Source organism: Eumetopias jubatus, unplaced genomic scaffold, assembly GCF_037043125.1.
Source record: "Eumetopias jubatus isolate StellerSeaLion01/CBP00866 unplaced genomic scaffold, mEumJub1_p1.0 scaffold_11, whole genome shotgun sequence".
NCBI lineage: Eukaryota > Metazoa > Chordata > Mammalia > Carnivora > Otariidae > Eumetopias > Eumetopias jubatus.
Genome location: NW_028274817.1, coordinates 7,248,551 through 7,260,695, shown reverse-complemented (window position 1 = coordinate 7,260,695; position 12,145 = coordinate 7,248,551). Strand labels below are relative to the sequence as shown.

General features: G+C 37.0%; 1 non-coding gene across 1 annotated transcript; it reads right to left on the bottom strand.

Annotated features, from left to right (window-relative positions):
* Positions 1-1,423: 1,423 nt before the first annotated feature.
* Positions 1,424-1,615, bottom strand: LOC114224620 (U2 spliceosomal RNA). The gene has a single exon (XR_003612418.1). It is a non-coding gene; the product is annotated as a U2 spliceosomal RNA (small nuclear RNA).
* Positions 1,616-12,145: the final 10,530 nt, after the last annotated feature.

Sequence of the window (12,145 nt, the reverse complement as noted above, 5' to 3'; positions counted from 1 at the left end):
CACCAAAGATTTCAATGAAACCACAAGAAGAAAGAGGCATGAAACAAATCTTTCCCTCACAGCCCTCAGAAGGAACCAACCCTGCTGACAACTTGCTCTTGGACTTCTGGCCTCTGGAACTGGGAGACAATAAATTTCTGTTGTTCAAACCACCCAGTATGTGATACTTCATTACAGCAGCCCCGGAAAACTAATACATGGCACTCTCTGGCCTCTTGCTTACACTATCACAGTAAGTGAATAAAGGCTAATTGTTACTTTCATTCTGGCTTGTTTTAATTGACCACCTCGACACCTGGCAACTAAGCTTTCTCTAGCTGAGCTATTGATTCTGTATTTCCTGACTGACTATAAAGACAGCTACTCTTGCCATGTGAATACCACTGCATCCACCAGTAAATGATAGCCACTATGCAAGGAGAAAGCAGAGTGCCTAAAGGCAGAAATGGGCTTACTCTGAGCTACATACTTAGGTTATGTGGCTGTCTCCAGGCTGCTTGTTTACAGAAGTTTGTACAGTTGTCAAAATTTTGTCAAGGATTTCTTTTCCTTGTAATATATCACTTGCTAAGGAGGCTTGACAGGAGGAGAGTATGGTAAGGAGAAATGTCTAACCCTCATTCTCTCAAAATACTAGAGGCTACCTAAATATTTACTAAAAGAACCTGTGAACTGGGGCGCCTGGGTGGCTCAGTCAGTTGAGTGTCTGACTCTTGGTTTCGGCCCAGGTCATGATCTCAAGGTCATGAGATTGAGCCCCATGTTGGGCTTGGTGCTCAATGCAGAGTCTGCTTGAGATACTCTCTCTCTCTCTCTCTCTCTCAAATAAATAAATCTTTAAAAAAAAGGACTTGTGAACTGGTGAATAGTCAAATTGGCCTAGGTCATACAAACTTGCATTTAAACATTTTTATTTGAATGATTTACTTCTCCTCAAATATCTTGCATTCAAAATTAATGACCCTTAAGTTGTAATTGGCATAATCTATTCTTTCTTTAGACTTCTATCTCTGAAAATTCTTTTCACCTTCTGTGTGATCCCCCAGAGGATCCCACTTCCACCTCTGATAAGGACCACATATGTAAGGTTCCCACAACAGTTTTAAAAAAACATTACCCATGAGATCTAGCTCTTTTCTGAGATTTCTTTACAAACAAGAAACCCCAACACTGTATTACACTGCCACAGTGGGAATCAAGGAATCTGGATTTTAGTTCTTGCTCTGCCACAGGACTACAGCGTGACCTTGGGCAAACTAATTAAACATTCCTTATCTTTTTTTTTTTTAATGAGAAGCTCCCCTTCAACTTTATTACTCCCACGGAAAGGGTCCAGTGCAAAGCAGATGCGCTTCAGTCCACACAGAAGTGCACCATGTACCTACAACTCAGACTGATTTTAGAAACTTGGTTATTTCCCCTGAGGGGGTGCACCATTCCTGGAAGCAGTGCAATACCAGGCCGATGCGTGGAGTGGATGGAGCAAGCTCCTATTCCATCTCCCTACTCCAAAAATCCATTTAATATATTGTCCTCGGATAGAGGACATATCAGATATTAAACTAAAAAGAACAGATAACCACACTTGATCTTAGCCAAAAGCCCTAGAAGCAATTAAATATTCCTTATCTTTAAAGTAAATTGCACCTATTTTTCAGCTTTATTGAGGTATATTTGACAAAAATTATACAATACTTAAAGTGTACAATGTGATGATTTGATATACATTGAAATTACACCCAATTTTTATTATGTGGTTTTCTTTTTCAAATTGTTTTTATTATGTAGAAACCTACTTATACTGGAGAGTAAACAGGGCTAGTATGATGCTTTGACTTTATAGACAAGGACAATGAGTCAAGTGTGGTAGATATAGAGTTCAATCACAGGCCTGAGTACGTTAAAACATACTCTCGGGTTTCATCCGGCTCTGTAATTCTAGGATTCAATAAATGAGGGCTTATTAAACTAAAAAAAAAAAAAAAATAGATGGCGATATACTGCCAAAACCTGGATCTCTCCTGGAAATGGAATATGTATAAGGATAAGTCATGTGTACCAAAAGTAGAATATTTACACAGCATATTATTTTACCAAATGCAGGAATATTTTGTGTTTATACTCACTGGCATATGAAAAGTGAGAAAAAATTCTAAAAAACAAAGATAAATGGTCTCCCTCTCTTTTAGTTTCCCCTTTTAAAAGTGACTCCAGGGGTGCCTGCCCGGCTCAGTCAGTGGAGCATGCAACTCTTGATCTCTAGGTTATAAATTCGAGCCCCAGGTTGAGTGTAGAGATTACTTAAAAATAAAATCTTTTTTTTAAAGTGACTCGACATCAAATCTTAATATAACAAACAGTATTATAATATTACCCTGTAACAAAACAAATGCCAAAGCTCCCATTGACATGACATTAATATCAAGCAATTTTGAATACAACAAGCTCCTAGTACACAAAAGGAGAACTGACAATCTCTTGGAGTTATTTCCAACAAAACTTGACCAGTGGATAGATATATTTCCTAGCATGCCACAAATCAAAAGCAATAAGGATGATAATTAAATCTCAGTCACTACTAGGAGAACCTAAGATTAATGGTAAAACAACTCCTATTAAATCCTGTAGCTATGTGCTGTGTAAGATAACCTGTGAATTTCAGAGTCATCTGTAGACAAGGCTAAATGGCGACTCAAATTATAATGCCCAACCCCTACCAATATCACCTCAAAGTTTCAGAGAGAATATACTGAGTAAGAATAAATTACTCCTATTCATTAGGGTTGAGGAGTCCAGATCCAGGCCCAGATCCCATGTGTGATCTTTCAGGCCTGACCACAGGAAATTACAAAGCTTTACCTGGCAGGCCTCATGGGACAAAGCTGCACTTCCTGTACCACACTGGGTACACCATCAGTGCTGTTAAAAAGAAAATCACAGGCCCCAAATGGTATCACTTAGGTTAAGGCCCTAAGTAGTAAACCAAGCTTAATACCTAAATTATAGTTTCAACTCCCCTCCCAAAATGTAACCTTTAACCAGTCAACATGGGAATTTCCTGGTCAGCACTAGGAAATTTACTGATATCCCTCTTCTGTTCCCTTTAGGAGGGAGACCTTACCTAAAACAATGGATTCTTTGCTAATAATTTCCTTTATACTACTCCCTCTACTTTTAAAAGCCTTTCCTTTTCTGCAGCCCTTTGGACCTCCCCTCTATTTGCTATATGGGATGTTAGCCGATTCATGAGTCAATTAATAATGCAAATTAGATCTTTCTAATTAACTCGGTTGAGTTTTTGTTATTTAACAATACCCTGCAACTTACTGGAGGGAGTTGCAGTCAAGGACGTGGGCCCTCCTGGTCCAGCCATGCTCATATTCATATCTGCATTCCCCGGTGCCTCCAGTGGGACGTCCTTATTGATGACCTCGAGTGACGCACTTTTCCCTACTCTGACTTAGCACTCTTCCACTCCTGCCCTCCCCCCCTCCTTGCCACCAGCAACCTGCATCTATCTTTTTAAAGATTTTATTTTTTAAGTAATCTCTACACCCAACTTGGGGCTCGAACCCACAACCCTGACATCAAGACTTGCACACTCTACTGAGCCAGCCAGGAGCCCCAACAACCTGCATCTACTGAAAGGAAGGAGCCTTTTGTTCAGGGCTCCTCAGCAATGAGATAATCACCCCTATTTGCACTTAATGTCATCTAATTCTTGTTCAGTGCCACTCTGTGGGGAAAAATGAAACACTTAGAAGCTGGCACCTTTTTTTCTCTCCTGATTGTTACTTTCAGTTTGGCATGTTGTCCCAGTTGACCAATGACAACCTCAACACTGGGCAGGATGACAAATTGTTCTAGTGATCATGATGGTCAATTGAGGACAATGCCATTCTGAAAGAGAAAAATGACTTAGGGTCCCATGGGACACTCTTAAGGAGTACTACAGAATTGTTTGCAAGAGAGTAAAGCCCTTGGTCTTGGGAAGAGCTAGTGGATTGTTACAGAAGCTTTTTGCTTTTGAGGAGGTCCTTCTCTTTAGCCCTTGATGGATGAGCTCACCAGTGGATGGATCAAATTAGCAATTCAACAGCGGGACTCTAAACAAGCTAGGGAAACAGTTCCCTAGCTACTGCTTAAGATCCTCTGGCAATGGGACAAGAGATCGTCAGATGCCCCAGAAACTGAGTTGTGCCCAATTACTACTGTTAACTTGAAGTAGGTCCCTGGTGCCAATAAATGCCATGTGTCACAGTTGGAAAAAAAAATATCTTCCTTAAGAATCACTTCACCCAGCAGCCTAAAGAGCCCTTAGGGACTTCGTTAGTTCACCTCCATGATAAAGAATGTAACCTTACTAAAGTCAGTGAGAGACAGTGGTGCCCTCTCTTTCAGACCCTCCTCCAGATTGCCCTGACTGCAGTCACCACCAAGATAGCAGAGCATAAGCATCAGAGACAGTGGTGCTACCTCCATGTTGTCTGGCTTCCAGAGAAGCCCACACTGCACTCACAATGCCATGCAACGATCACCACCATTTATTTCCAAAACTTTTTCACTCCAAGTCACTTTTATTATTTTATATGTCTTTCCAGCTTTATTTAGATATAATTAACATGTAACTGCATAAGTTTAAGGTGTACAATATGATGACATGATACACATATATATTGTAAAACAGTTACCATAAAAGTGTTAGTAAACACCTACATCACCTCATAATTACTATTACTTTTTTGTAATAACATTAAAGATCTAATCTTTTAGCAACTTTCAAATATACAATATTATTAACTATAGTCACCATGTTCTACATTAGAGCTTAAGAACTTATTCCTATTGTAACTGGAAGTTTGTACCTCTTGCCTATACCTATCCATTTCGCCCCCCTCCAGTTCCTAGGCACCACCATTCTACTCTCCATTTAGGAGTCTGGCCTTTTCAGATTTCACATATAAGTGAGATCATACAGTATCTGTCTTTCTCTGACTTATTTCACTTAGCATAATACCCTCAATGTTCATCCATGTTATAGCAAATGCAGGATTTTTCTTTTCTCATGGCTGAATGTTCCATTGTATGTAGGTGTGTGTGTGTGTGTGTGTGTGTGTGTGTGTGTACACCACATTTTCTTTATCCATTGACAGACACTTAGGTTATTTCCACATCTTGGCTGTTATGAATACTGCTGCAATGAACATGGAGCACAGATACCTCCTGGAGATTCTGATTTCATTTTGTTCAAGATGTATACCCAGAAGTGGGATTACTGGATCATATGGTAGTTATATTTTTAATTTTTGAGTAATTTCTTTTTTTAAATTTTTTAAAATATTTTATTTATTTATTTGACAGAGAGAGAGAGGGAACACAAGCAGGGGGAGTGGGAGAGGGAGAAGCAGGCTTCCCACTGAGCAGGGACCCCAATGCGGGGCTCAATCCCAGGACCCTGGGATCATGACCTGAGCCAAAGGCAGACGCTTAACGACTGAGCCACCCAGCACCCCTGAGTAATTTCAATATTATTTTCCCTAATGGTTATGCCAACTGACATTCCCACAAATAGTGACAGGGATTCCCTTTTCTCCACAACCTTGCCAACACTTATTATCTTCTTTTTTAAAAAATTAATAATAGCCATCTTAACAGGTGTGAGGTGATAGCTCACGGTAGTTTTGAATTACATTTTCTTGATGATTAATGATGTTGAGCATCTTTTTGTGTACATGTTGGCTATTTGTATGTCTTCTTTGGGAAAATGTCTATTCAGGTCCTCTGCTCATTCTTTAATTGGACTATTTGTTTTTTGCTATTGAGTTGTATGAGTTCCTTATATATTTTGGATATTAACCCATTATCAGATAGATGGTTATCTTTTCATTTTATTGACTGCTTCTTTTGCTGTGCAGAAGCTTTTTAGTTTGATGAAGTCCCAGTTATTGATTTTGCTTTCGTTCTTTGTGCTTTTGGTGTCATATCCAAAAGATCACTGCCACGACCAACATCAAAGAGATTTTCTTGTAAGCTTTCTTCTAGAAGTTTTATGGTTTCAGGTCTTACATTTAAGTTTTTATCCATTTTAAGCTAATATTTGTAAATAGTGTCAGGGGTCTAATTTCATTCTTTTGCATGTGATTTTCCCGTTTTCCCAGAACCATTTATTGAAGAAACTATCTTTTCTCCATTGAGTATTGTTGGCTCCCTTGTGAAATATTAGCTATCTATGTGTGGGTTTATTTATGGGCACTGAATTCTGTTCCATCTGTCCGTGCATCTACTTTTATGCCAGTACCATACCGTTTTGATTACTAGAGCTTTGTACTATAGTTTGAAATCAGGAAGTGTGATGCCTCTAGCTTTGTTCTTTTTTAAGCTGGCTTTGTCCATTTGGGTGTTCGTGGTCCCATACAAATTTTAGAATTGTTCTTTTCTATTTCAGTGAAAAATGCCACTGGAAATTTGATAGGGATTGCACTGAATCTATAGATGGCTAATATTTCTTTCTTTTTTTTAAAAAAAAGATTTTATTTATTTGAGAGAGAGAGAATGAGAGACAGAGAGCATGAGAGGGAAGAAAGTCCAAGGGAGAAGCAGACTCTCCTGCTGAGCAGGGAGCCCGATGTGGGACTCAATCCTGGGACTCCAGGATCATGACCTGAGCTGAAGGCAGTCGCTTAACCAACTGAGCCACCCAGGCGCCCTATAGATGGCTAATATTAAAGCTTCCAATCCATGAACATGGGATATCTTTGCATTTATTTCTATTTCCTTCAATTACTCTCATCAAAGTCTTACAGTTTGCAGTGTGCAGATCTTTCAACCCCTTGGTTAAATTTAAATTCCTAAGTATTTTATTGTTTTTGTCGCTAATGTAAATGTGATTGGTTTTTTTTTCATCTATTTTCAGATATTTCATTGTTACTATATGGAAACACAACTGATATCTGTATGTCAATTTTGTATCCTACAACTTTACTAAATTTGTTTATTCTAACAGGTTTTTTTGGTGGAGTCTTTGGGATTTTTCTATATGTAAGAAAATATCATCTGCAAAAAGACAATTTTCTTCCTTTCTTATTTGTTTACCTTTTATTTTATTTTCTTGACTAAGTGCTTTGGTCAGTACTTCCCACACTATAATGAACAGGGGTGGTGAGTGAGCGCCCTTTCTTGATCTTTATCTTACAGGAAAAGCCTTCAACCTTTCATCATTGAGTATGATGATAGCTGTGCATTTGTCATATAAAACATTTATCATCTTGAAGTATTTTCCTTCTTTACCCAATTTGTTGAGAGTTTTTACATAAAGGTTGAATTTTGTTGAGTTTTTACATAAAATGTTGTTGAATTTTGTCAAATGCTTTTTCAGCATCTATTAAAATGATCATGTTGCTTTTATCTTTCTTTGTATTAATGTGATGCATCACATTTATTGATGTCCATATGTTGAACCATCCTTGAATTCCAGGGATAAATCCCACTTGATCTTGGTGTATGATCCTTTTAATGTGTTCCTGAATTCACTTTGTTAGTATTTTGTTGAGAGTTAATTTCTGCTTTGACCTTTGTTATTTCCTTCATTCTGCTAATTAGGACTTAATTTGTTTTTCTTTTTCTAGTTCTTGGAGTTGTAAAGTTAGATTATTTGAGATCTTTCTATATTCCTAATATATGCATTTATCACTATAAAATTCCCTCTAAGAAGGATTTTGCAGCATACCAGACATTTTGTTTTGTTGTTTCCATTTTCATTTAAGTTCCCTTTTTTGAATTTTTAAAATTTTTTTTTGAATTTTCTTTAAATTTTAAGTAGGCTCCATACACAATGTGGGGCTTGAACTCATGACCCTGAGATCAAGAGTTGCATGCTCTAGTGACTGAGCCAGCCAGGCACCCCTGATTTAAAAAACTTATATTTCCCTTTGGTTTTCTTCTTTAACTCACTGATTGTTCAGGAGTGTGTTATTTAGTTCCTAAATGCTTTTCAATTTCTCAAATTTCCTCTTGTTACTGATTTCTAGATTTGTATCACTGTATTCAGCAAAGATACTTTATAATTTTAATGTTCTTAAATATGCTAAGGCTTGTTTTGTGACCTAACGTATGATCTAGTCTGGAGAATGTTCTTTGTCCACTTGAGAAGAATCTGTATACTGTTGCTGTGGTATGAAATGTTTTATATATGTCTATTCATCTCATTTGGTCTAAAATATAATTCAAGTCAGGTCCCCTGAGTGGCTCACTTGGTTAGTGTCCGACTCCTGATTTCGGGTTAGGTCATGATCTCAGGGTCCTGGGATTGGAGTCTGCTTATCCTTCTCCCTCTGCTTGTCCCTCTCACTCTCCCTCTGTGCTCCTTCTCTCTCTCTTAAATAAATAAATAAATAAATAAAATCTTAAAAGCAAAACAACTCTTTAAAAATAAATAAATAACTATAGTTCAAGTCCAATGTTTCCTTACTGATTTTCTGTCTAAATGATCTATTGTTGAAAGTGGGATATCAAAGTCACTTACTAATATTGTATTGTTGTCTATTTCTCCCTTCAGATCTGTTAGTATTTACTTAATATATTTAGGTATTCCAACATTAGATGCATACATATATTTACAGTTGTTATATTCTTTTGATGAACTGACCCCTTTATCACTATATAATAACCTCTGCCTCTTATTACAGCTTTTAAGTTAAAGTTTATTTTGTCTGATTATAAGTTAAGCTACCACTGCTCTCTTTTTGTTTCCATTTGCATGGAATAACTTTTTCTATCCCTTCACTTTGAACTTATGTGTGTCTCTAAAGTTTAAGTGAGTCTCTTGGAGGCAGCATATAGTTGGGTCTTGTTTTTTAATCAATTCAACCACTCAATGCCTTTAGATTAGAGAATTAAATTCATTTACATTTAAGGTAATTATTGATAGATAAGGACTTACTAATGCCATCTTATTGTTTTCTGGCTATTTTGTAGTTCCGTTGTTCCTTTCTTCCTCTCTTACTGTCTTCCTTTGTGAACTGATGATTTTCCATAGTGATCTGCTTTCATTCTCTTCTCTTTATCTTTTGTGTATCTACTCTAGGCTTTTGACTGATAGTTACCATGAGGCTTACATAAAACATTCTGGAGGACAGCTTGGCACCAAGCTTCCATCTAGGGTAATGTTCTAAGCCTGGGAGAATGATTGGGCCATCTTGAAAAAGGGCAGGAAGTTGAATGATTACTGTTCCCCCAGCAGATCTCATGAGAAAATTATCAAGTGGCATTCTTCTGGGATTCTTCAAAATCTCTAGGCCATAAATAAAACAGTAAAACCTAGGTTCCCTTTAGTCCCCAATCCTAGTACTATCCTCACTTCTATATTCCCTGACACTACTTACTTCACTGTTGACTTGGGTTCTGTCTTCTTCAGTATACCCCTCCACCTTGATTCCCAATACCTACTTGCCTTCACTGGGGAAAATCAACAATACACTTGGATTATTATGCCTCGGGGATTTACACATAACACATTAAGACTTTCCTCAATTACCCTTTATCTGAAGTAAAGAGAAAATTCCAGGCTTTCCCAGGATTGGTGGCTATCGTAAGAGGGACTTTACACCTCTGCTATAGCATCCCCATTATATAGTATGACTAAGGAAACAGTGTCTGAATCCCTACCACAGGACTTATCTTCTACAATACCATCTGATCCTTAAAAATCTCCTTTTCCTCTGCCCTGACTTTGGGGCTCCCAAATTATTCTTGCCATTCTTGCTATTCAAGAGTGGCTGGTTAGTACCAAGGTGGACAGTAAGAAGACTATCCTACAAAAATTTGGGATTGTGTGTTTTGGTAGATCTGATGGTTCCCGGAAGGACTAGTTTCTATGCTTGCCTTTGTATTGGCACTTGGACTATAGTGGCTACTCATGGACATTTAAAATGTGAATGTTCCAGGAATGTTACTCAGCCATAAAAAAAAAGAATGAAATCTTGCCACTGGCAACAGCATGGATGGGCCTAGAAGGTATAATGCTAAGTGAAGTAAGTCAGTCAGAGAAAGACAAAGACCATATGATTTCATTCATATGCGGAATTCAAGAAACAAAACAAATGAACAAAGTAAAAAGAGACCAAAAAACCAGACTCTTACCACAGAGAACAAACTAGTGGTTGCCAGAAGGAAAGTGGATGGGGGGATAGGTGAAACAGGTGAATGGATTATGAGAACACTTATCTTAATGAGCACTGAGTAATATATAAAATTGTTGACTCATTATACTGTACACATGAAACTAATGTAACACTGTATGTTAATTGTACTTCAATTTAAAAAAGAATATGAATGTTCTAAAAGCTACCGAAGCATGCATACACTTTAAAATATTTAAAATGGTAAATCTTATGTTTATTTTACTATAAAAATTGTGCTGTTTTCAGTGCTTTCTTAAAGCCATGTCATGATGTGTTTTGATTTTTATTCAACAAGCTCTCTTAATTTTTAGTACATAAGTTTTTTAAATTTTTTTAAAGATTTTATTTTTAAGTAATCTTTACACCCAATGTGGGGCTCAAACTTACAACCCCAAGATCAAGAGTCACACGCTCTACTGACTGAGCCAGCCAGGAACCCCTTCAATAAGTTTTTTAAAAGGTTATATAGTAAAACAATATGGGAAGATTACACATTTCATCTGAAAATTTTGCTTTTCTTCAATTTCCCAACATAACTTTTCCTATCTGAACCATCCAAATTAAATCAAATTCAGCAAGTAATTTCCAAATGCCAACTTCATCTACTATTGTATAGCTCTGATCCATGGTACCACATAAAACAGGTAGCATACATAACACATGTACACACTTCATAAGTAATGGAATAGTGAGAAATCAGGATCACTCAAGCTCTATTTGCACAAATAACCATGATAGGATCATCTACTTGGCAGTCCTTCAAATAAACCAAATAATATATGCAGACAAATTGTTAATGTTAAAACATTACACATAAGAACATTTAACACTGGATCCATGAGGCAATTCTGGCAGGACTAGGATCTTTGAAAAATATATGTGGGAATCAGATACCCAGGAAGCAATCAGAATCAGTGGGACTATAGTACTTTTTAGTAGCACAAAAAATTTCTGATTTTAAATTGACATTGAACTTTCACGTTGGCTTCTGTTGAGAATATGTCAATAACTCATCAAGGTATACTGTCTTTCCACAGAAACATATACTACAATGATTCAGAAGAAAAGGAACTAATTAATTTCCACTACTACATATAAACCTTCATTCAGATGAGTCTTAAATGGAGTCCAGAGGTTGTAAGAAAAGTAGGAGAAACAGAAGGAAAATTGGGGACTGCAAATGAACCAATCTCTTGGTTTCCAAAACCACCTTTTAGGTTTGTTTCCTCCCTGGGCCCTACACTGAAATGATTTTTCCTACTAAAATGCATTTAGTAAGCCATAATTAATTCATATAATCTGTATTATTACTATTTTCCAGGTTTACTGATGATTCAGATTTCAACCAACAATCCATAATTTTGAAGGTTTTATAATAATATTATGAAATCACATAAATCACTGTCATGTTTGTGATAAGCTATAAAGTCAAGCAAGCCTGCAGAAACTTATGTACTGCTCACTGATACCAATCATTAGATGTGACCATCAATCTGTGCTCAAGTCCAAGATTAGTCACCCACTGGGCATGTTTAAGTATTGTGACTCTCACATGGGTCTCTACTCTCCATGACTATGGCACCAACTACCCACCCAGAAATTTCTATGATGTCACCAAGAGCTAATCAGGTGTTCTTTCTCTGTTACTGATTTTATGTAAACCAAAGACAAAGTAAAGATATTTGACATTTTGGTTAGCTTGTTCAGCCTCTTGATGGGAATATGTACAACATTCACTAGATTCATAAACTAAAATTGAGAATCTGGATATATTTATAAATGCCAAAGTATATTAACTGTGCAAACATTCTCTAATAAAACATCAGAAAAATCTAAGGAATCTTTTTACTACTATTTGAACAGTAAATTGGTGTATCACACACTTGAAAAGAGGAAGTACAGTGTGCAAAACAGTCTGCTTAAAAACGAAATCAATGCTCTTTCCACCATCTTTCAGGGCCGCCATA